The sequence below is a fragment of the Engystomops pustulosus genome, chromosome 6 (assembly GCF_040894005.1).
Source record: "Engystomops pustulosus chromosome 6, aEngPut4.maternal, whole genome shotgun sequence".
Lineage (NCBI taxonomy): Eukaryota > Metazoa > Chordata > Amphibia > Anura > Leptodactylidae > Engystomops > Engystomops pustulosus.
Genome location: NC_092416.1, coordinates 108,885,580 through 108,907,093, shown reverse-complemented (window position 1 = coordinate 108,907,093; position 21,514 = coordinate 108,885,580). Strand labels below are relative to the sequence as shown.

The 21,514-nt window shown below is 42.5% G+C and overlaps 1 protein-coding gene across 22 annotated transcripts in view; it reads right to left on the bottom strand.

The window, feature by feature from the left end:
- ZMYND8 (zinc finger MYND-type containing 8) overlaps positions 1-21,514 on the bottom strand; it is a 328,826-nt gene that overhangs the window by 250,552 nt on the left and 56,760 nt on the right. The window contains exon 1 of one of the 22 annotated variants that reach the window (XM_072110574.1): positions 6,094-6,213. The exons of the other annotated variants lie outside the window; for them this stretch is intronic. The gene's annotated coding sequence lies outside the window, so the exon portion shown is untranslated. Of the gene's footprint in view, positions 1-6,093; positions 6,214-21,514 lie in introns of those variants that run through there. 22 annotated transcript variants of the gene reach the window in all.

Below are 21,514 nucleotides of genomic sequence, written 5' to 3'. Positions count from 1 at the left end.
ACAACCAAGTGTATAGGATGCCCACAAGGCAAGATGTCAGCCAAGAAAGATTCTGAGGCATACAAGGTTTGTTTACACCTCCCAGTGATAAAAGGTAATAATCATATGACAGGCCTCCTTGTGTCATTACAAGCAGGGGGGCTGGTCAGGGAATCTTGGAATCTATTTAGATGAAAGTCTCATCTGAAAATTGTCATTCTTTGGGGTGGACAGTTTGATCAGGCCTTCCTGCTTCCCCAGGCACGAGACTTAGCGTCATATAATGTATTAAGTTCTGTTTTCTTTATCCCTTTTATTTTACCAAACTGTTATTTTTGCATTGTATGTTTAGGTCTGTTTTATGTGTCACCCTTTTTGTATAATAACCCTTGTTAATTGTAAGCCCTGACTTTAGGATAGCTACATTGATTGCTTAATTTGTAACTGTAATATAATACTGGTGCATAATATATCCTCGGTCTCTTGTCAGCCTATATATATGACAAGTGGTGGTAGATACAATATCAGATATATCAATATAAGTTATCACTCAGATTCTTGGGGGGCGAAGTGCGGTCAGAGCAGGTTCCAGTGAGACCCAGGAGGTCCCCTTGTTGAATCTAAATCAGATCCAGTCTGCAAGCAGCCAGGTTCCTGACACACCCCTTTCCAGAAACATCCTAATTTGCAGCATTCAAATAAGAAACTGGCTTCCGCCACCTGACACTTAGGCAGTGGCGTAACTAGGAATGAGTGGGCCCCATAGCAAAGTTTTGGCTGGGGCCCCCTCCAACCATAGGTCCTAAATTTTACATAGGGGTTTCCATTATCTTTTTCTATTATGGAGGAGATTAACAGAGACTGGCAGTAGATGAAGCTCTGCAGAAGGTTTCCTTCTACTGTATTAATAGCAGTAATAATAATGCTGGCGGCTACACATGTTTCTCTGTTATAAGTAATGGTTATGGCGCTGGGGAAGGGGCTTCTATTTACTGCCGGTCTCCGTTATTCTCCATAATGGAAGAAGATTAAGGAAACCAATCATGTCCGCTCCTGCTCAGTACCAGTATATGGGCCATGTCTCCTCATCACTAACTAGTCCGGAGGTTTAACCCTTACACTGCTGAGCCACTAGCTGCGAGAAAGCAGGTTAAGGGTTAAATCTCTGGACTCCTTGCTTCATTTTACTAAAGTTACTTATAAGCAGGAACAGGAGCAGCAGAACCTTTCACTACATGCGGCAGCCGCTGCAGAATCCCCCAATACATGCGCCATTCGCCGCAAACCCCCCAATATACGCGCCAACTACCGCAGAACCTCTCAATACAAGCGCCAGCTACCGCAGAACCTCCCAATACAAGCGCCAGCTACCGCAGAACCTCCCAATACAAGCGCCAGCTACCGCAGAACCTCCCAATACAAGCGCCAGCTACCGCAGAACCTCTCAATACAAGCGCCAGCTGCCGCAGAACCTCTCAATACAAGCGCCAGCTACCGCAGAACCTCCCAATACAAGCGCCAGCTACCGCAGAACCTCCCAATACAAGCGCCAGCTACCGCAGAACCCCCAATACAAGCGCCAACTCCCGCAGAACCCCCAATACAAGCGCCAGCTACCGCAGAACCTCCCAATACAAGCGGCAACTACCGCAGAACCTCCCAATACAAGCGGCAACTACCGCAGAACCTCCCAATACAAGCGGCAACTACCGCAGAACCTCCCAATACAAGCGGCAACTACCGCAGAACCTCCCAATACAAGCGCTAGATGCCGCAGAACCTCTCAATACAAGCGCCAGCTACCGCAGAACCTCCCAATACAAGCGCCAGCTACCGCAGAACCTCCCAATACAAGCGCCAGCTACCGCAGAACCTCCCAATACAAGCGCCAGCTACCGCAGAACCTCCCAATACAAGCGCCAGCTACCGCAGAACCTCCCAATACAAGCGCCAGCTACCGCAGAACCTCCCAATACAAGCGCCAGCTACCGCAGAACCTCCCAATACAAGCGCCAGCTGCCGCAGAACCTCCCAATACAAGCGCCAGATGCCGCAGAACCTCTCAATACACACACAAGCCAACTACCGCAGAACCCCCCAAACCATGAGCCAGCTGCTGCAGAACGACTGCTCCACATTTATTACTGACTGTATCACATTTATTACTGACTGTATCACATTTATTACTGACTGTATCACATTTATTACTGACTGCTCCATAATTTTGTCCTGGGTCCTAGATACACATGTCAGCTGCTGCAGAACCTCATATTAATGCAGAAAAGCAGTGGTGGGGGAAGATAAGTGGGTATGCTGCAGAGGGGTCTGTATGTGTTTAAAGGAAACCTACCACTTGAAGTGGCAGGCTTCCGATGGCAATACCGAGCACCAGCTCAGGGTGAGCTGGTGCCGGAGCTTATTTTAGTTAGTGTTTTAAACCGCGGTATTGCGGTTTAAAACACTTTTTAAACTTTATAGCCGGCGCAGGCAGGTACGCGCTCGGCGCTTACCTTGCGCACGGCTCTCATTCACTTCCTATGTAGCCGTGCGCACGGTAAGCGCCGAGCACGTACCTGCCTGCGCCGGCTATAAAGTTTAAAAAGTGTTTTAAACCGCGATACCGCGGTTTAAAACACTAACTAAAATAAGCTCCGGCACCAGCTCACCCTGAGCTGGTGCTCGGTATTGCCATCGGAAACCTGCCACTACAAGTGGTAGGTTTCCTTTAAGGGACACACTAGGAGAGGTGAGGAGAGCTTCTTAGCTGCTCCTGCACACAGGGGACATTAAGGGGTTAATGCAGAGTGTGAGGAGACACTGGGGGGAGGGAGCACTTATCTCTGGCTGACTAGGTCTGCTATGGAGGAGGCTGCTGCTTCTCTGCAGGTGCTGGACATTCTCCCTCTTCTCTGTATGAAGCTTCGCGCTGCTGACATGCAGAGCGGGGTTTGGCTGCAGGCTGGCAGGCTCCTCCCCTCCCTCGCTCCCTCCTGATAGCCTGTACGGAGCTTGCTACAAGGAGCAAGAGAATTGGTGCCCGCCCCTAAATACAGCCCTGCACTCAGCGGTACCTGCCTATTAAATGGAGGGACGTAACTACAGCCAGGAGGAAAGAGGCCTGGGACACACAGCCGAGTACGGGCCCATAACCCTGCCGGGCCCCGTAGCAACTGCTACGTCTGCTACGGCTGTAGTTACGCCCCTGCACTTAGGGTAGTTATCGTTTCCACACAACTCTCTCTTGTGCAGCCATAGTGGCATCCGATACACTATGAATTAGATATAGCTGTGAGAGACATTGTGCTTTACATAGTGACAATGTAGGGGGCATGGATAACGCCTCCGCCCATTGCATGTCAGAGAGGGTGCCCAGATCTTCTTCCCATTTTGAACGGATAGAGAGAGGGTACTTATTCTGATGAAAGGATAAGAGTATGTTATACAACATACAAGATATATAACCTTTAGTGCCTTCTGTGGAGGGAATACTATCTATTACAGGGTGACTAGCTATAGTTAGAGACATCTCTCTTCCTTGAACCTCCCAGGCATGTCAGAGTTGAAGATATTGATAGAAGTACTTATGCGCCAAGCCAAACTCCTCTTTAAGTTGTTCAAAGGATTGTAATTCCCCATCCGTGTATAACTGGGCTAGTTTTCTGATACCCCTCGCCTCTCATCTATGAAACCCCTATAAACCTACTTCGACCAAACTGGGATTCCTCCACAATGGCGTAAATTTTGTACAGCCCTCCAGATGCAATAGCTGTTTGACCTTCTGCCACACTCTGCTCAGAAGAGCCATTGTAGGAATAGCATCAAGTGGTCTACCTTGAGCCCCTAACTCCAGAATGTATAATGTATATTGTTGATGTCAGCAACCTTTCAGTGCTGTGTATACTGTTAGCATGGGCCCATCCTTTTAAGTGTTGAATTTGAGCCGCCAAGAGGTAGAGCCAGGGGTTAGGAACTGCAAGTCTGCCCTGGTCCTTAGCCCGCTATAATGTTTTGAGACAAATTCTAGCCTGTTTTTTTTACCCCAAATAAGGACCTTAAAAGTTTCTGCATATTAGCAAAAACTTTTACTGGGACCCAAACTGGAGAATTATGCAGTATGTACAGAAACTGGGGCATGAGCACCATTTTTGTCAAATCTGATCTGCCAACCACTGATAGGGGGAACTTACAGAAGACAATAATTAAATATATGCAGAATAACAAAATAACACACTCTAATTCATGGTCATTAACAAAATAGATTATATCTGTGAGATACTGTATAACCTATCCTGGATTTTACAATTTTGGTTGCCCCTGGATCCAACTGTAAATCTTCTGACTATTCAAGTTCTATTCAAGTTCTTCTCTTGAATAGCTTCTCTTGTCTGCACAGCTGCAGTGCTCTCTGCCCACTGCATTACAAGACCAGCTCATACACAGGTACTTCCCCCCCCCACCATGAAGCATTGTGCAGAGACTTACTGTACTAGCTGCAAGCAAAATAAGGTAGATAGGGAGGCATAGCAGTGCTGACAGTGTATGTTATAGGAGAGTTAGCAGTGCTGATTGTGTTTATATCCATCTCATAGATCCCATCTCTCTTTCTATGTGTTAGATAGTAGTACAATGTTCAGAGGTTAAAATTATAGATACAATGGGGCAGATTTATCAAGCTGTCTGAAAGTCAGAATATTCCTAGTTGCCCATGGCAACCAATTACAGCTCAGCTTTCATTTTACCATTGCTCATGAATATTTTAAAGGGGAGTTGTGATTGGTTGCCATGGACAACTAGGAATATTCTGACTCAGACAGCTTGATAAATCTGCCCCAGTGTGTACCTTGTTAATCTAAGCTTATTGTCAGCACACAGCATCTCATAGAACAAAGGAATCATGAAGTGTCTGCTTAGAAAGTTCTCCACCCACAGTCTGGAATTTTACAATAATCATCACCGAGTTGTATAAGCCAAAACAGAAATAAAACAGAGTTAAAATTCTCTATAAGAGTCTCTATTTTGTAAACATCACTAGGGATCACCAACTTACTTTCATGGGAAAACCCCTTTAAATGATCTAGTCGCTACATTGGAGCAGGAAGTAAGGGATTCAAGGTCAGATATGAAACAATTGACACTCCTCCTGGTTGACCAGAAAAACCAGGGCAGGAGAAACAATGTCTGCATAAAAGGACTACAAGAGGGCTCTCCTAATGACAGACAATCTAGCAGAAAGACCCATCATTTTCAATGATCTACAACATCATCCTATGGACTTGGAGCTATTAATTGACCAAATCCAAAGAGTATCCATAAAGTATTACAGACTCTGTAATTGCCATAGACCTATTATGTCACCGGCATTACTTTACTGATAGAGAAAAAACTGAATCTACCCTAATGTTTCTGTCTGCACCCTGAACACGCCACAGATATTGCAACCACTAGTGTAGCACATAAAATATATGGGAGCCACTTACTGATTGGGCCATACCTTTCACATGATGATTAGATGTAATGGAACCACCTACTTTGGGAGAAAGCCAGAGTATTTGCCAAGTTTATTCCAATTCCTGAACATGTCGCTGATCGAAGTCCCTAACTGGTTAGCCATGGGTCAGGCTAGAACTCTTCTTCTATGGCTGCAGCAAATTTCAACACTACAGACCAAACTGCAGATGGCATCCCTTGGGACCATACTTAACCAACCAGCCTACCTTACCTGCCTTAGGAAGCCTAGAATAGTCATCTGAAATCTCAGGGACAATGGCGCTTCCGGACAGATGCTTAAAGGGACATGGCTATTCGAGACTGTGAGTTGGCAGGCTCCCTGACAGGACCAGATCCAACATCGGGTCTAGGATTATAAACCTACAAAAGGTTTTCTTTCTATGTGACTCTTGTCACTATCATTGCATTTGCTGCGTCACTTTACACTATTTACACTACTTTATTTAAACTGAACTATTAGCCTTTCTGAAAAACATGTGTATGTAGCACCCTAACAGTTGCGTGTTCAGCTCACCCCACAATGTCCAAAGTCCCCTGGTATCAGCCTTGGTGCACGAAATAGGAAAGACAACCGCTGGGAAAGGTACAAGGAATCTCGGCACTTACACAAAGCCACCAGGTTTGGTTTAAATAAATTTCTTCCTCTTTATCCACATCTCCGGAGCAACATACAGTTACAGCTTAAAAGATTGAAGCGTTTCGACGCTTGTGCGTCTTAGTCATGATCAGTTTCCATAACACTGTTCACCAAACATTAAATCACCTGGAATCATGGCATCATCCAAGGACCGCCCATAGAAGGGTGAATACTCCCCAATCAGTCTCCCACGTCATGACAACAGGTGAGTCTAGCAGACTTAACCCTTTGTGAACTAAACATTACATAAACAAAATATTTGCGTTAAAAACAGGAATTATAAAAACACTTGTACAATGGGATAAACAACTTGTGCATACAGTATTCATGTATGATTCCATAGATCTTGCTATAAAAGAATCAACACGTATTACATGGAACATGAAAGTTCTGTAAACCTAAACGTCACTATGTTAACACTTGAATGAATGTACATCAAAGAGTTTGTTACATATTGTTAAACAAAAAGGAGTAATATGGATTATTCGGCATCTCTAATGCCGATTACATAATATTCTTTCTATGTTCACCGGGAGTTTAAAGAGAACCCGTCAGGCAAAATAACCCCCCTAAACTAAATATATTTTCATAAACTGCCATTAGAGAGCATTGCCTCTATCCCTTCATTGTCCCTCTACATGTCTAAACCTTAGCAATGAGGTCCTAAAGCTGTATGCAAATGACCTGTGAAATGTCCAATGAAGCATTAGCATATTCAAGCTGTCCACTCTATTCATGAGTGGGAGGCACAGCCACACCCCCAGTGCATGACTGACAGGCTGTACAATGGTGTGAGGCTGTACAATGGTGTGAGGCTGTACAATGGTGTGAGGCTGTACAATGGTGTGAGGCTGTACAATGGTGTGAGGCTGTACAATGGTGTGAGGCTGTACAATGGTGTGAGGCTGTACAATGGTGTGAGGCTGTACAATGGTGTGAGGCTGTACAATGGTGTGAGGCTGTACAATGGTGTGAGGCTGTACAATGGTGTGAGGCTGTACAATGTGTTTAGGAGAGATACAGCAGCTCCAGGCAGCCATGTTACAGCAGAACATGTCAGATTCATGTGTAGCTGATGTCTGTGTCTCTCACCTGTATATTAGGAGGATGCAGCATGTCAGCAGATGCAGCACACACTAACTATGCTTTACTATACATTACACACAGACATGAGCAGGGGGAGGAGAGGGGAAGGGTAACAGGGGTGAGATCACTGCCTCTGACCATGTGACCAGCCTCATTTACATGATAAAAAATAGATTTTACAATGAATAATGTATGAAATAACTAGATAACGACTGGGATGGGATCCTTGTGAGCTGCTCCAACAGGTAGTGGTGACAGGACTAGTGACAGAGACCTGATGACAGGTGTCCTTTAACCCCTTAAGGACCAGGCCCTTTTTCGTTTTTGCGTTTTTATTTTTCACTCCCCACCTTCAAAAATCTATAACTTTTTTATTTTTCCGTGTACAGAGCTATGTGATGGCTTATTTTCTGCGTAACAAATTGCACTTCGTAGTGATGGTATTAAATATTCCATGCCGTGTACTGGGAAGCGGGAAAAAAATTCTAAATGCAGTGAAAATGATGAAAAAACACATTTGCGCCATTTCTTGTGGGCTTTGTTTTTACAGCTTACACTGTGCGCCCCAAATGACAGGTCTATTTCATTCATTAGGTCAATACGATCACGGGGATACCAAATTTGTATAGGTTTTATAATGTTTTCATACATTTACAAAAATTAAAACCTCCTGTACAGAAAAAAAATTCTTCATTTTACCGTGTTCTTGCGCTAATAACTTTTTCATACTTCGGTGTATGGAGCTGTGAGTGGTGTCATTTTTTGCGACTTCTGATGACGTTTTCAATGCTTCTATTTTTAGGACTGTGCGACCTTTTGATCACTTTTTATAGAATTTTTTCTATTTTTCAAAATGGCAAAAAAATGCCATTTGCGACTTCGGGCGCTATTTTCCGCTACGGGGTTAAACGCAGTGAAAAACGGTTATTATATTTTGATAGATCGGGCATTTTCGGACGCGGCGATACCTAATGTGTTTATGATTTTTACGGTTTATTTATATTTATATCAGTTCTAGGGAAAGGGGGGTGATTTGAATTTTTATGTTTTTTTAATATAATTTTTTTTTTTTTACTTTTTTTTATTTATTTTTTTCACTATTTTTCAGACTCCCTAGGGTACTTTAACCCTAGGTTGTCTGATTGATCCTACCATATACTGCCATACTACAGTATGGCAGTATATGGGGATTTTGCATACCATCTATTACAATGTGCAGATCGCACATTGTAATAGATGGCCTAAAACATGATAGCCTCGGATCATTGTGTGATCCGAGGCTGTCATGGCAACGGATCGCCGCTCCCCGGTGACGTCACGGGGAGTGACGATCGGAGCCAAGATGGCGGCGCCCACGCGCCGCTGGCTCTTTAATGCCGCCGGCAGCTTTGCCGGCGGCGATCAAAGGGTTAACACCCGCGATCGGTGCAAGCACCGATCGCGGGTGTTAGCGACGGGCATTTGCTTCATTATGAAGCAAATGCCCGGTGAGTATGAAGAGGGCTCAGCCCGTGAGCCCTCTTCATACTCCCCCATGCGCAGTAAGACGTAAGGGTACGTCTTATTGCGCTATGGGGTTAATGATGCTACTATATATCTTTCAAGAGTGTGTGATATTCTCTACTCATTAATCTCACATATCTATATATTTCCAGTTTATTTCCTGGATGTTAATCTCCTCTTCGATCACGGGGTATGAGTATGTGTGAATCATGTCTGTTCTTTTGTTGAGTCCATACGGGATCCTGCTACTCAAAGCAAAGATCCAATATGATTCACAATTTAATCATTTTCTTTTGATACTGCCACCTCTCACTGGAGAGAAAACCTTTTCAATCACCATCCACCTAAAGCCCTCAGCTTTTTTGTTATGGTGTTCTCGGACGCTGCAGAAACATTAACCGCTTCATTATCAACATCAATCTCATTCGTATTTTTAACGGTCCTGTTGTATATCCTACATAATGTTTCTGACAGCGTGTACATTCTATAGCATTTATACAATTATAGGAGTTGCAATTCATAAAAGTTTTAATTGGGAAACTGTTGTTATTTGTATAGGAAGTAAAAATATTGCCTGTTTTGATAAACGCACACGCTTTACATTATTTGTGCCCCTGTTGTGGGTCCCTGGCATACTCAGCCATATATATTCCCTACTCACACTTTCTTTACTTTTAAAAGACTAGGTGATACACAAGAGCCTATAGTCTTGGCTCTTTTGGCTACACATTTGATACCCTGGTCAACTAACGATGTGAGAGAAACATCATATAGTAATACCGGAAAATACTTCTTGACTATATTTCTATTTCTATAACTGATCACATACAACTACCTTTTTGTTACGCAATAAATCTGGTTGTGACACAACAGAAATTTTCTTTTCCGCTTTCAGGACATCACTCTTGTTATATTTACGTTGCAACAAACGCTTTTTCACTGCTTCTTTTTTTATGTGAAACCGGTCATCCTCACTACAATTTCTTTTAAGACAAGTCATATCTCCATATGGAATATTACTAATGTGCAGGATGGCATGAAGATGCCAACAAAATTAAATCACTGTCAGTACTTTTCCTAAAGGGAGAGATGACTTCGTTTACCTGCCAGGTTCACATCGAGGAAATTGATGTTATCGCCCCCAAATTGGTATGTGAATCTAAGATTCATGGTATTTTGATTCCCTCTGATCCCCTCCAAACCCACACCAGGTCATCTATGTACCAGCCTAGCCACACTATAGACTCCCGGTGCGGATTGGAGGGGCAGAAGACATACTGTTCTTCCCATTATGACATGTAGATGTTAGCCAGAGATGGAGAGAACTTGGCCTCCATAGGGGCCGCCTCCACCTGTAGGTAACATCTACTGTCGAAAATGAAAAAAATATGTACAAGCAGAAATTCGGTGGCCAACAAAATAAATTCTTTTAGGTCATCCCCATAAGTGCTGTATCTGTTCATATGTAACCTCAAAAAGTGCAGACCCAATTTATGTGGGATGGATGAGTACAGTGCGACGACGTCGCATGTCGCCCACTTATACTCATCACCCCACTGGAAGCCTTTCATGATTTGAAGTAAATGCTTGGTATCCTGGAGGAAGGTGGGCGTGACTTGTGTAAGGGGTTGTAGGTGGTGGTCAACCCACTCTCCCAATCTCTCCCCTAGGCTCCCAATACCGGCAACTATCGCTCTTAATGGAGGGGGAAATCCCCTTATGGATTTAAGGGAGCGAGTGGAAGAGTGGGGATATAGGGTGGTCCACCATCAAATACTTCCTAAGTTAAAGGGGTTATCCGGTGCCGATGTCCCGCGCCGCGGCCGGTCTTCTCTGTGCGCCAGGCCGGCCCGGAAGCTCCCATGTGCACCATCTCCCAGCGCTTACAACGGATGGGAGGAGCCGTCCACATCGCGGACCGGAAGCTCCCTGTGTGCGGCTTCCGTGCCCCTGTAAACAAACAGGGGCACGGATGGAAGGGACCGCGGCGCGGGACATCAGCGCGCGCCGGACGAGGTAAGTACATGATTATTATGTTTAACTAGCCCTCCCCAGCCCGGCCATAAGAAATTTTTTAAACCCGGATAACACCTTTAAGTAGTAATTATACCTAGATGTTCCCCTTCCTTCAATAGATTACTTAGCTTATTTGAAAAGATATCTGTCAGGTTGTTAGACAGAGGGCGGTAGGTGGTGTCATCCCGCAACGCCTCCTCATCAAATGCTTATATAAGGAAGCGTCCAGGACCACCACCGTACCGCCCTTGTCTGCGGTCTCACTACTATGTTGGGGTTGTCACTCAATTGTTTAAGGGCCTCTTTCTTTCTTTGTTAGGTTACCCCTATGCATGGGCTGACTGGGATTATGCTTCCTGGCTTTGATATTATTTTTCAAACGAACCAGATCCCCCTCCACAAGCTCCTGAAATCTATCCAAAATGGACGTCACTGGGTAGAAATCAGGATTGCGTGTGGAGAAAGGTCTGCCCATACCATTATTGATAGGGGCTTGTTTACACCACAGTTTCCGTAATGTAAAAACACATTTTGTTGGACAAAATTATGACAAACATTGTGAGTTACAATGAGTGAGCCTTTCTGGTTACTATATAGAGAAGGTAATTATTTGTTTAACGATATTAATATGGGCCATTATCTTACACATCTCAACCCAGCAAAATATGGTGTACATTATTTTTAATCTCACCTAACTTCATTTTCCTACGTTAAAAGAACTTTACTTATTTAGCCTGGTCGGTACGTAGTGCATCTAGTAAGGAGCTATACCGATTTTTTTGCCTTTGCTCTAAATGCCACAGATCACATAGCCATGCAGAAGCTCAATTCCTTATGTAGACACAAATTAAGCATACTGTAATGGTTGTAGTGACCAGGATATTACTGCTAACATTATAAAAATTCTGCCAAGTGCTGAAATTTGCTATTTTTATAAGGTATTCACATTTTAGATCTCCAACTGCATTTTTTCCTCATTCAACACGCTTTTTCTTGCAACGTTTTATGTCATGCGCCTCCCACTCGTGCTACTGGATATCAACCATACGGGAGTAGCCATGTCTCGTCCGGGTGGATAACAGGATAAGTTTGTCGTAGGCTCCCTTAATGTTAAGGGACTACATACGCCAGAGAAAAGTTGCGTCCTATTGAACCTGCTTATACACAGGAAAATTCAGTTTGCCTTTGTTCAGAAAAAAACACCTAACAGTCGAGGCCATAAAACAAAGAATGCCCTGCTCTCAAGGACTATTGACTCCATAATCGCAGAGGTAAAATAGGGACTCCATATGGACTTTAGAAGATGTTAAACCTTGTATAGAATGGAAAGGACATAAACCCATATAGCATGGAAAGGACATAAACCCATAATTAAAAGAATAGCATGCTCAGGCAGCAGCAGCCCTTTTGAAATGTATTAAATCCCTAGGGACATCACATTAAAGATCTCCCATATCAGACCTCAGGACAGTGCGTGTTGCTGCTCTGGAAGCCCTCCACACTTTGCCAATTAATAAAGTGCAAGGAGCCATGTGTCATACAATACAGCAACAAGTGCGGTAGGACCCTGGCCAGAGCACTGCGAGACCAACGTTCACACACCTATATCCCAAAAATCTTAACCTCATCAAGTGTTATCCTATATCCCATGATGCTCTTTGAGCCAGCATTACTGTTAAAGTGAATCCCAGGTAGGACACTGCGCATTGCTCCAATTTATTCTCCCTACTAAATCAAGGCCTTATAGTAGATCTACCAACAGGATCAAGGATAGTAACAGAAGTACACTCAAATACTGATGTGCGCCCCCTCTGTCAGCTTCTGCTCTTCGTTTAGCTTCTTAGGCCCTTGTTTTTACAAAGAGAAAAGGCTTTTAAAATTATGCAAATGAGCCCAAAGGGTTCTGAGCTCAAAAGGTGTTATGCTCATTTGCCTTTTTTTCTTAAAAACAAGAGCATAGGAAGCTCAAAGGGGTTTTCCACGAAGACAAGATTCTTAAATATGCTCAGGATGACAAAATAAAAAATTGTACATAGTGCAGAGCTACAATTGCACACTGCAAGCTACAATTAAGCCATATTATCATTGTTGGAGATGTGACACTTCTTTGTATCATGTTTTTAGGACTGTGTCGCTATACAACCTTTTTTGGAAAATGTCCATTCAGTGCTAGAGGAAGTTCTTATGGTGGATGTCATTTAATTTAATGACCCAACTGCATTTCTTATAGGGCTTCTGCCTTGACGGATGTGGAAAATTGCAAGCCAAGCCATTTCTTCATATATAATAATGGGCAGCTACAACCCTGTTTACATTATATTGGAGATGCTCTGCATCCCCCTCTTTACAGGATTTACATTCTTGAATACGCCATATCAGAGAGTAAGAGTATCTGAGTTTGGCCTCCTTAGGACACAGTAGGAGATACATTTAAATTGATGAAGATGGGTTTCTAGTTGCAATAAGAAAACCTATGGGTATGTTCTTTGTCCTCTTCTGTTTTTTTTGTTTTGGTCTATAACTGTGTGTTTGGATTTCTATTGGATAGTGCTGCAGTTATCTGATGCACATAAGGAAGGCTTGACATGGGACTATCTGCTCACAAACACCATTATCAGAGAGAGCTTGATGGCACTTTCTTTCAAACAAAACAGTTAATCGTCCTGTTTAACAGCAGTGCTTTTGACAAGGTTCCTGCATTACCTAAACAAATTAATCAGTGATGCACACTATATATGCTTCTTTTATTATTGCTGTAAAAAATTTTTCCAACTTTCTTTTAAAAAAGATATGTACATTACTCACTTTTACTTATTTTTTTACTTATTTGTGCATAAACCGCTGATTTAAAAAAAAAATTGTGTTTGTCACACAGTGGCATGATGGTGGTACATTGGGTGTGTTTTTTAAGTGTGTTTTAACGTATATCAATAAAATTTAGGTTTTATATTTCAAATATTTCAGTGGTTTTTTTGACACCAGCTCTGTTTCTACATATTATGATGGTGGTACAGACTCACCATTTTGCCTTTTTGGCTCAGGTAACAAAAAAGCTAGTTGCAGCCCTGGTAGTGCAGTGCATTAAAATGTCCCTCACTGTAATCTATTAGACCTCGGAACTGGCCTACTAGATCCATCAAGGGACCCTGGGCTGGTGTGCGACACTATCAGCACCCTGGGTTGCTGCAGATGGGTGGCAGAGGCAGCTCACTCCCTTTGCACCTGCTTAGACACCAACCACAATCCATGTTAAACCACAGTGTCTAAGTGGTTAAATACCTGGGTTCAGAGCTTTTATGATGCCGGGTGTTATAACAAAGCCAGCAACCGGCAGTAACAGGACACTCCTTAAATAATCTTCTGTAGAAAGGTGACGAATCAGAGGAAGAATCCGCTGTAAAAAGGTGATAAAAGCAGGAAGAAAGGGAGGGTATAGCAAAAATGACAATCCATATTTTTCACAAAGTTTAACCCCTTTCCGTAATAGTACTGCACGGGCTGAAGCAACTTCCAGACCGATGCCGTACCAGAACATCCCTCTTCTGGTACCGGCTACCAGATGCAGCCAGTGCCAGAAGCTGCAGACATTAGCTGTATATTACAGCTGACACTCACCTGTAACACATGATTGGAAATTCCTCCAACCGCGGGCACTAATCGGCACAAGCATGACCACTAGGTTTAAATGACTTCCGATGTGGATCGGAGCATCCGCACCGCTTACCGAGAAGGCCCGATTCTCCACTAGCAACCAATGTGTATGAAGAGTGCCTTATGGCATTATCAGGTATCTAGAATAATAAAATGTCATGTTTTAATGCCACTTGGGATAATTTAATCCAATATGCTAACAGACCTTGATCTAGGGTGAGACTATGTGCTTAACTTTTGATGGCCTATCATTCCACCCCTTTCTTTGTTACTTTACACTTTTTTTTTTTTCTTCTCTTGATTTACTGCTAGTCAAGTATTTAGAATAGACGGATCCAATTTCTAGACAGGAGATTTGGGTCATGCAGGCCTCTTTAGAGTAGCTGACATATTAGTACTCTGGCATTGGGGTCATTTGCCTGATATTTTCATGAATGCTATAGTATGTAAGGATTTGTCAAGTCCAAAATTTGTGTATTTCTTGATTACAGTGTACAATACTTTTTGCTTGAACTCTGCCGCGATTTATAAAGATTGTGCGCCCGATCCTGCATGTGTCGCTTCCCCGATTAGGTCCGCTGGAGTTCACCTGCATGTAAGTGCTTGGCTTGTGACACAATTTTGCAGTTAAATCCCGCAGTTTGTCTGAATCTGTAGAATTGTCCTACGGCCAGCCCTCTCTAATTTGTGTTGCGATCGCCCCAAAATATGATATCATGCGCCACAAAACCCTTTTAAATCCCTGTCCTAGCGGCGCAAAATGGGAAGCGTCGGGATGTCCAACGAAAGTGCAGTCCACAGGGCTCTTAGTAAATGAGCCCCAATGTGTCCATATGGACTAAAATAATTGATAGATGGTTGTAGTTGTAATGTAAAATAATGTAGTTGTAATGTAAAATTAAAAAGGCTACTAACTACACAGTGTCTAACGATATAAGCAACCTATTCTTCATTCCAACCAAGCAGGTCCCCAAGGACCACCCAGATCGCCTATTCCAACTTCTAAAAAGGGAAATTTGGGGATTTTCAAACTAAATACTTTGGGGCAGATTTATCAAGTGTCTGAAAGTCTGAATATTCCTAGTTGCCCATGGCAACCAATCAGAGCTCCCCTTTAAAATATTCATGAGCAGTGATAAAATGAAAGCTGAGCTGTGATTGGTTGCTATGGGCAACTAGAAATATTCTGACTTTCAGACACTTGATAAATCTGCCTTTATGTATCCATATGGACTAAACAAGTCCCTAGAACGCGTATGAATCCATAGGTCACCAAAACTTCATATTCTATCATTAACCACACCACAAATATATATGTACATCGAATACCCTTTCTTTGCATTTCATGCTTGTCCATACCTACAGGGATTATATGGAATCCAACTTTCTTATTCTATTTAGTCATTTACTAGTTACTCATATGATTCTCCTATCAATGTATTTTCCGATGCCATATAACACGACTTTATTATGTCTATTGCTCAGTAGTGACCTTCGTTCATATCAAGATACGCTATATCCCATTCAAATAGTAAATGGGCCCCTTATTATTACCCATTCGTTATACCTAACTCTACACAATCTGATGATCAAGCTCAGACAAGTTGCACTAATACTAATTATTTATTCCCTTTATTACCAAGAACAGCTTTTATCCTTTTAGGTCCGCCTCAGCATAATTCTTCATGTAAAAATAGGTCAGATTCTGCTTATCATGCTTTATAATCACTTTAGGAATCCTCCATTCAGTAAACATACCTCCCCAGAAGTTCCGGCACATATTCTACACACAGCGTTGATGCCGGTTTGCACCAGAAATAATTTAAGTTAATCACCCAATTTAACTATAATAAACATATTTTTTACTTACAATAAACATCCTTAAATTTGTTAACACTATGCTTAGCTGCTGGATTAGACATTCTCGGGGATCCCTTTTCAACATAATTTGTTTATTATTATTTGATCTATTACTAGAACCTATTTTAGGCACTTTATCCCAAATACATTTCTAGACTGACTCCCGAACTATTTTTCCCAGCCATGTCTCCCAACTCTGCACATAAGCATGGCTAACTGGTACCGGATACAACTCTGTCAAAAGTAAGATATACAAGTCTTCTACAAGTCCTATCTAGGAGGAGCTTCAGAGACTCCTCTGTAAGTGGTATCGGTGGTATAGAGGTTGTGAATAGGGTCGAGAGACATAACTGATAGATTGGAGGGTATTCACTGGTATCTGTGGGAAATTGCTCAAATATCAGTAATGGTAAGCAGTTGCTTAGTGGTAGGGCGGGCCAGATCTTGGATTTGAAATACATACATCGTATTATTATTGCTTGTGCGGGTGTCAGCCCTTGTGATGGTCCAGGGTTTTCAAGAAGTCTCCCCTGCATCTCATGTGCCTCTCCCACGATCCAGACCAACCCCGGATGCTGCATTTTATTCATGGCATGCTTCTGCGCTGCCTCAGTGGGTGGCAAGAGTGGGCTTCAACATGGCAGTGGAAGAGACCAGCAGTCTTGGAGCCCTGCTTCTAGAAGAAATCTGCAGCAGGTTGCACCAGTGGTGGTCTCTTCTCGCGAGCCTTGTTGACAGTCCCTTGCAGTTTCCCATCAAAGAGGAGAGTCGGACCCAGTTAGTTACAGCAGATTAGGCTCCGGGCGTGCAGCACTCTATGTGACTGTTCGCATCGGCTTCCGAACACGTCCCCCCAAAAGTATGATTTTGCTTTATTTATGAAAATGTGAAAAATCGGACATAAAGTTATAAGCCTCAATACATTCTACCAAAATAAAGAGGATGCATAAAAAAACATCAACATAAAAGTAGACTTTCAGTAAATGTTACTTATTATTAGTTATTTTGGTGTTATGACATTGACCCAGATTTACTAAAGCTTTCAGTGCTAACTGCTTGCACATGTATTTAAGAAGTGTGCGAAACACAAATGTGTCACGTGTTGCAGCTGCCCTATACTGCACACATCACAGGCAAACTGCACATAGTGAAGTTTGCACAGTTTTCAGTAAATGTGGGCCAAAGTGTCAGAAAAGTAGAAAATTTAGAATTTCGGAAAACGAGAATTTTTTCACATTTTTGCCATATATCTGTTTACGGAGAGCATATCACCAAATGTTTTAACCAACATGAAGTGCAATGTATCACGAGACAAGAAGGGAGTCTACCAAGCCACAAAGGACTGTCCTAACAGCTCTGCGCCTTCCAAAACTATTGATTTTAACTGCATGATAATGCACTATGCCACGACTCACTATGATAGTGGGAAAGTGACAGATGCAGGATAGCTGGAGCACAAAGGTCCACCAGAGTTCACCTTATTGTTCCCAGTGTATGTAAGTGCATGTCTTGTGACACAATTTTAAGGTTAAATCCCGCGCTCAGACCGAATGTTTTGGGATCATCTGACGGCCCGCCCCCCACCACCACCACCATTTTTGACGCATGAAAGTCGGCGCAATTACACCACAATCCAATCGCGTGCGACACAATCCCACAAATCCGACAAAAGTGCTATCCGCGGGACCCTTAGTAAAAATGCCCCATAGCATTAGACAACACCCAAAAACATCATTCAAAAAAAAGTACAAATACAAGTAGTACAAAGCAGAAATGACTATCAATCCACATGCTAGGAATCCCCAAAAGAATGACAATCTACTATGATGAGACTTTTACCTCGGTAGTATTTCAGCTTCTTTTCCCTCATAATGTCCCATTCACACACACACTAAACCTGAGATGAGAACAGTAGGAATTTCTTAATTTCTCTCTGTTGCCGGGGTCCAATTTATTTTCCTTTGATAAAACCAGTAAAAGTAGAAACCTGGATGGAGTTATTATTCGGGAGAAGCATGTAGCCAAATATTTCTTTGATGTGCATTACAGGATCATAAAGTTTTTTTCATCAGGGTCTTTTTCAAGGCTGTAACATTCTTAATTCCAATTGACTATTTGGGGCAGTTTCATTTTTGTGAGTTCCGTTAGAAGTTTTGCCGGTGGGCTATAATTGGAAATTATCTACACTCAGTGTCCAACTGTTACTAAAAAGGACTTGCCTTTTGCTTATGGGAGTGGGCCAGGTGATAATGGCTTCCACATTCCCTGGTTCGTGTCTCAGTGTTTGCCCACTTATTTGGTGTCCAAAGTTCTGTAGTTGCTATCTGCCATGTCCTAGGCTTGATTATCAGAATTACCATTTGAATTAGTAGAAGCACCCGTGACAGGTAATCCTCCCAGATGTCACTGAACAATGTTATCCAGGTAAGCTACGGCCAACCCCTCAAACTCTGCAAGCAGCTAGTAAACTAATAGCTGAAAGGGGCAGAAGCATTTTTCATACCAACGAATCTTTAGTGCTCAAATAAAGCAGACCTCTCCTGCGCCTCTTTGGACATGGGCATCTGCCAGTATTCACTATGTAATTCCATAATTGTGATGTACCAAGCACTGGCAAGCTGATACAGTAACTCATTAATTCGTGAGGTCGAGAGCATAACAGAGGGATTTGTGGAAGCTGGAAGAATTGGCAGAAAAACGGTTGATGAGGTTTAATGACGATAAATGTAAGGTTATGCACTAAGGCAATGAGGTACATAAAGATCAACTAATAAGCAGACTTAGACAAAGGAAATATAGAATCAAAGATATAGACAGTGACAAGAAGAATCAGGAACACTACACAGCATTCTCTGTTATACAATAAACGTGAAAAGACACCCAGTGTGAACAAGGAGGTGGTTTTTTCTACAACATATAGCAACTAGTTTGATAAGATTGCTAATATAATTAAGCACAGTATCCCTATATTGCAACAGGATCAGGAATTAGAACCCATTCTATCGAAGGGTATTAGAGTAGTGTCAAAAAAAGCATCCCTCCCGAGTGTTCAACTTTCTCCCTCTCTGTTCCTAAGTGAAGTCCAATGCACAAAAAAGATCAGAGGGGGGATATAAAAAGAAGACTTTTAAATAGAGAAAGCTTTTGGATGTTTTTGCTGGACACTCGACAACCGCAGGGTCTGAACATCAGGCAAGAACTCATCGTAACATATTAAATATCATAGTAGGGATCTCTCTTTGTGGGTTATGCACAATTTTCCTCGTCCATTTTGTTCTAATAGGTTTAACATGTATAGGATGTACCTAGGATAGGATATGATATGGCAAGGATAGGATAAGGTTCTTGCTATAATCATTTCATTTGTTTACTATTTATTAAATATCTTGATTTGTAACATTGTACATAAGAATAGTAATAACAGCCCATCATTGTAAGGGTACATTCACACACGGGCATACCGCCTTTTGCTGGAGAGGAGAAGGTGACCCCTCCTCCCTCCATAGAGAACAGCGCCGCACACACGCAGAAAGATAGAGCGCCGTGCCGCTATTGCCGTCTATGGGGACGTACATGTGGCCACAAATATGCGGCCGCATGTACGTCCCCGCAGACGGCCATGTGAATGATCCCTAACATTGGCTGATAATTTGTCTGAATACAGAAGTATAGTTGCTAAAATATGCTCATTATGCTCAGAAATACTATAACATGATAAATATGATATAATAACGAAAATAGATGAAATTGTATCAGATTAGATGTGTCCGTGGTATATAACTACCTTGTTCTGGCATGGCTACTCACATGTTCTAGAGGTTATGTTTTATTTTAAAAGTATTTAACTACTTGGGTACTTACATTGCTCGGGTGACGGGCCTCGGCTTCCTCTTAGGTCATGTGATAGGTGGGAGTTTCCCTTTGTCTCATGGTCTGGGGCGGGCCATTTTAAATAGTATGTATTCAACTCTGAATGTAGACTATGAATAACCAAAACGCGTAGGTCTGGATGTTGGTCTCTCTGGATACATGTTCAGTGTTTTAACCTGTGTTTCAAATCTAATAAAAGAAGATTTCCACTGCCTTTTCAGTTTAATAATAAATAAATAATTCTTTATTTATATAGCGCACACAGATTACGCAGCACTGCACAAAGCATGTCAAATTGGTCCCTGTCCCCATGGGTCTCATAATCTAAACAACCTAACAGTATGTTTTTGGAGTGTGGGAGGAAACCGGAGTACCCGGAGGAAACCCACGCAAACACGGAGAGAACATACAAACTCTTTGCAGATGTTAACCTGGGTGGGATTCGAACCTAGGACCCCAGTGCTGCAAGGCAGAAGTGCTACTCACTCAGCCACCGTGCCGCCCAAAGTTTGCGGATCGGTGCCGGGATTTCGTCTCTTCATGGAAACAAAAAGTACAAAATCTGAAGCTAAATTAAGACTTGGAAGCAGCTGCTAATAAAGCAAATAAAATTATGGGATGCATCAAGAGAGTAATAGATTCCCATGATAAGTACACAGTTTATATAAATCACTGGTCACACCACACATGAAATATTGTGTACAGTTTTGGACATCAGTATAAAAAAAAAAAGTACATAGTGGAACTAGAACGGTTGCAGAAGAGAGCAACCAAGATTATTAGGGAAATGGAGAGACTAGGTCACAAGAGCAGATTACAAAATTAGGAATTATTCAGTTTAGAAAAAAAGACGGCTAAAGGGAGACCTCATTACAATGTACAAATACCTGAACCGGCAGTACAAGGATCTCTCCGAAGATCTTTTTATACCTAGGCCTGTGGTCAGGACAAGGGGACATCCTCTATGCTTAGAGGAGAGGCAGTTGTACCATCAAGTTGCTCACCAAGAGCAGTGAGACCATACTCTCTGCCACAGAGAGGGTTAGGCAGATACTTTGTACATGTTGAAGAGCTGCCTGAATGCCTTTGTCCTATATACTATGCACTATACACATCAAACATGATGGTGGCATTCAATTTACTGTAGTGTACACACACACAGAAAAGTTAACCTATAATTCTTGGGAATGAGGAAATACAAATGAGGGCCACACATACTGACTTCTGGATCACACGAAGGCTGAACATCTCATCTATCTCCCTTTTCATATCTGTTTTATGAGACTCCATATGTTAATTGCAGGATAGGGTGGTGATCTACCCTATGGTGGGTAGTGAGCTGGTTTTCCCCAGGATTCCCTGTAAAAGTAGCCAAGAAAGGGTACATTGCCTCCCACTGCTAGG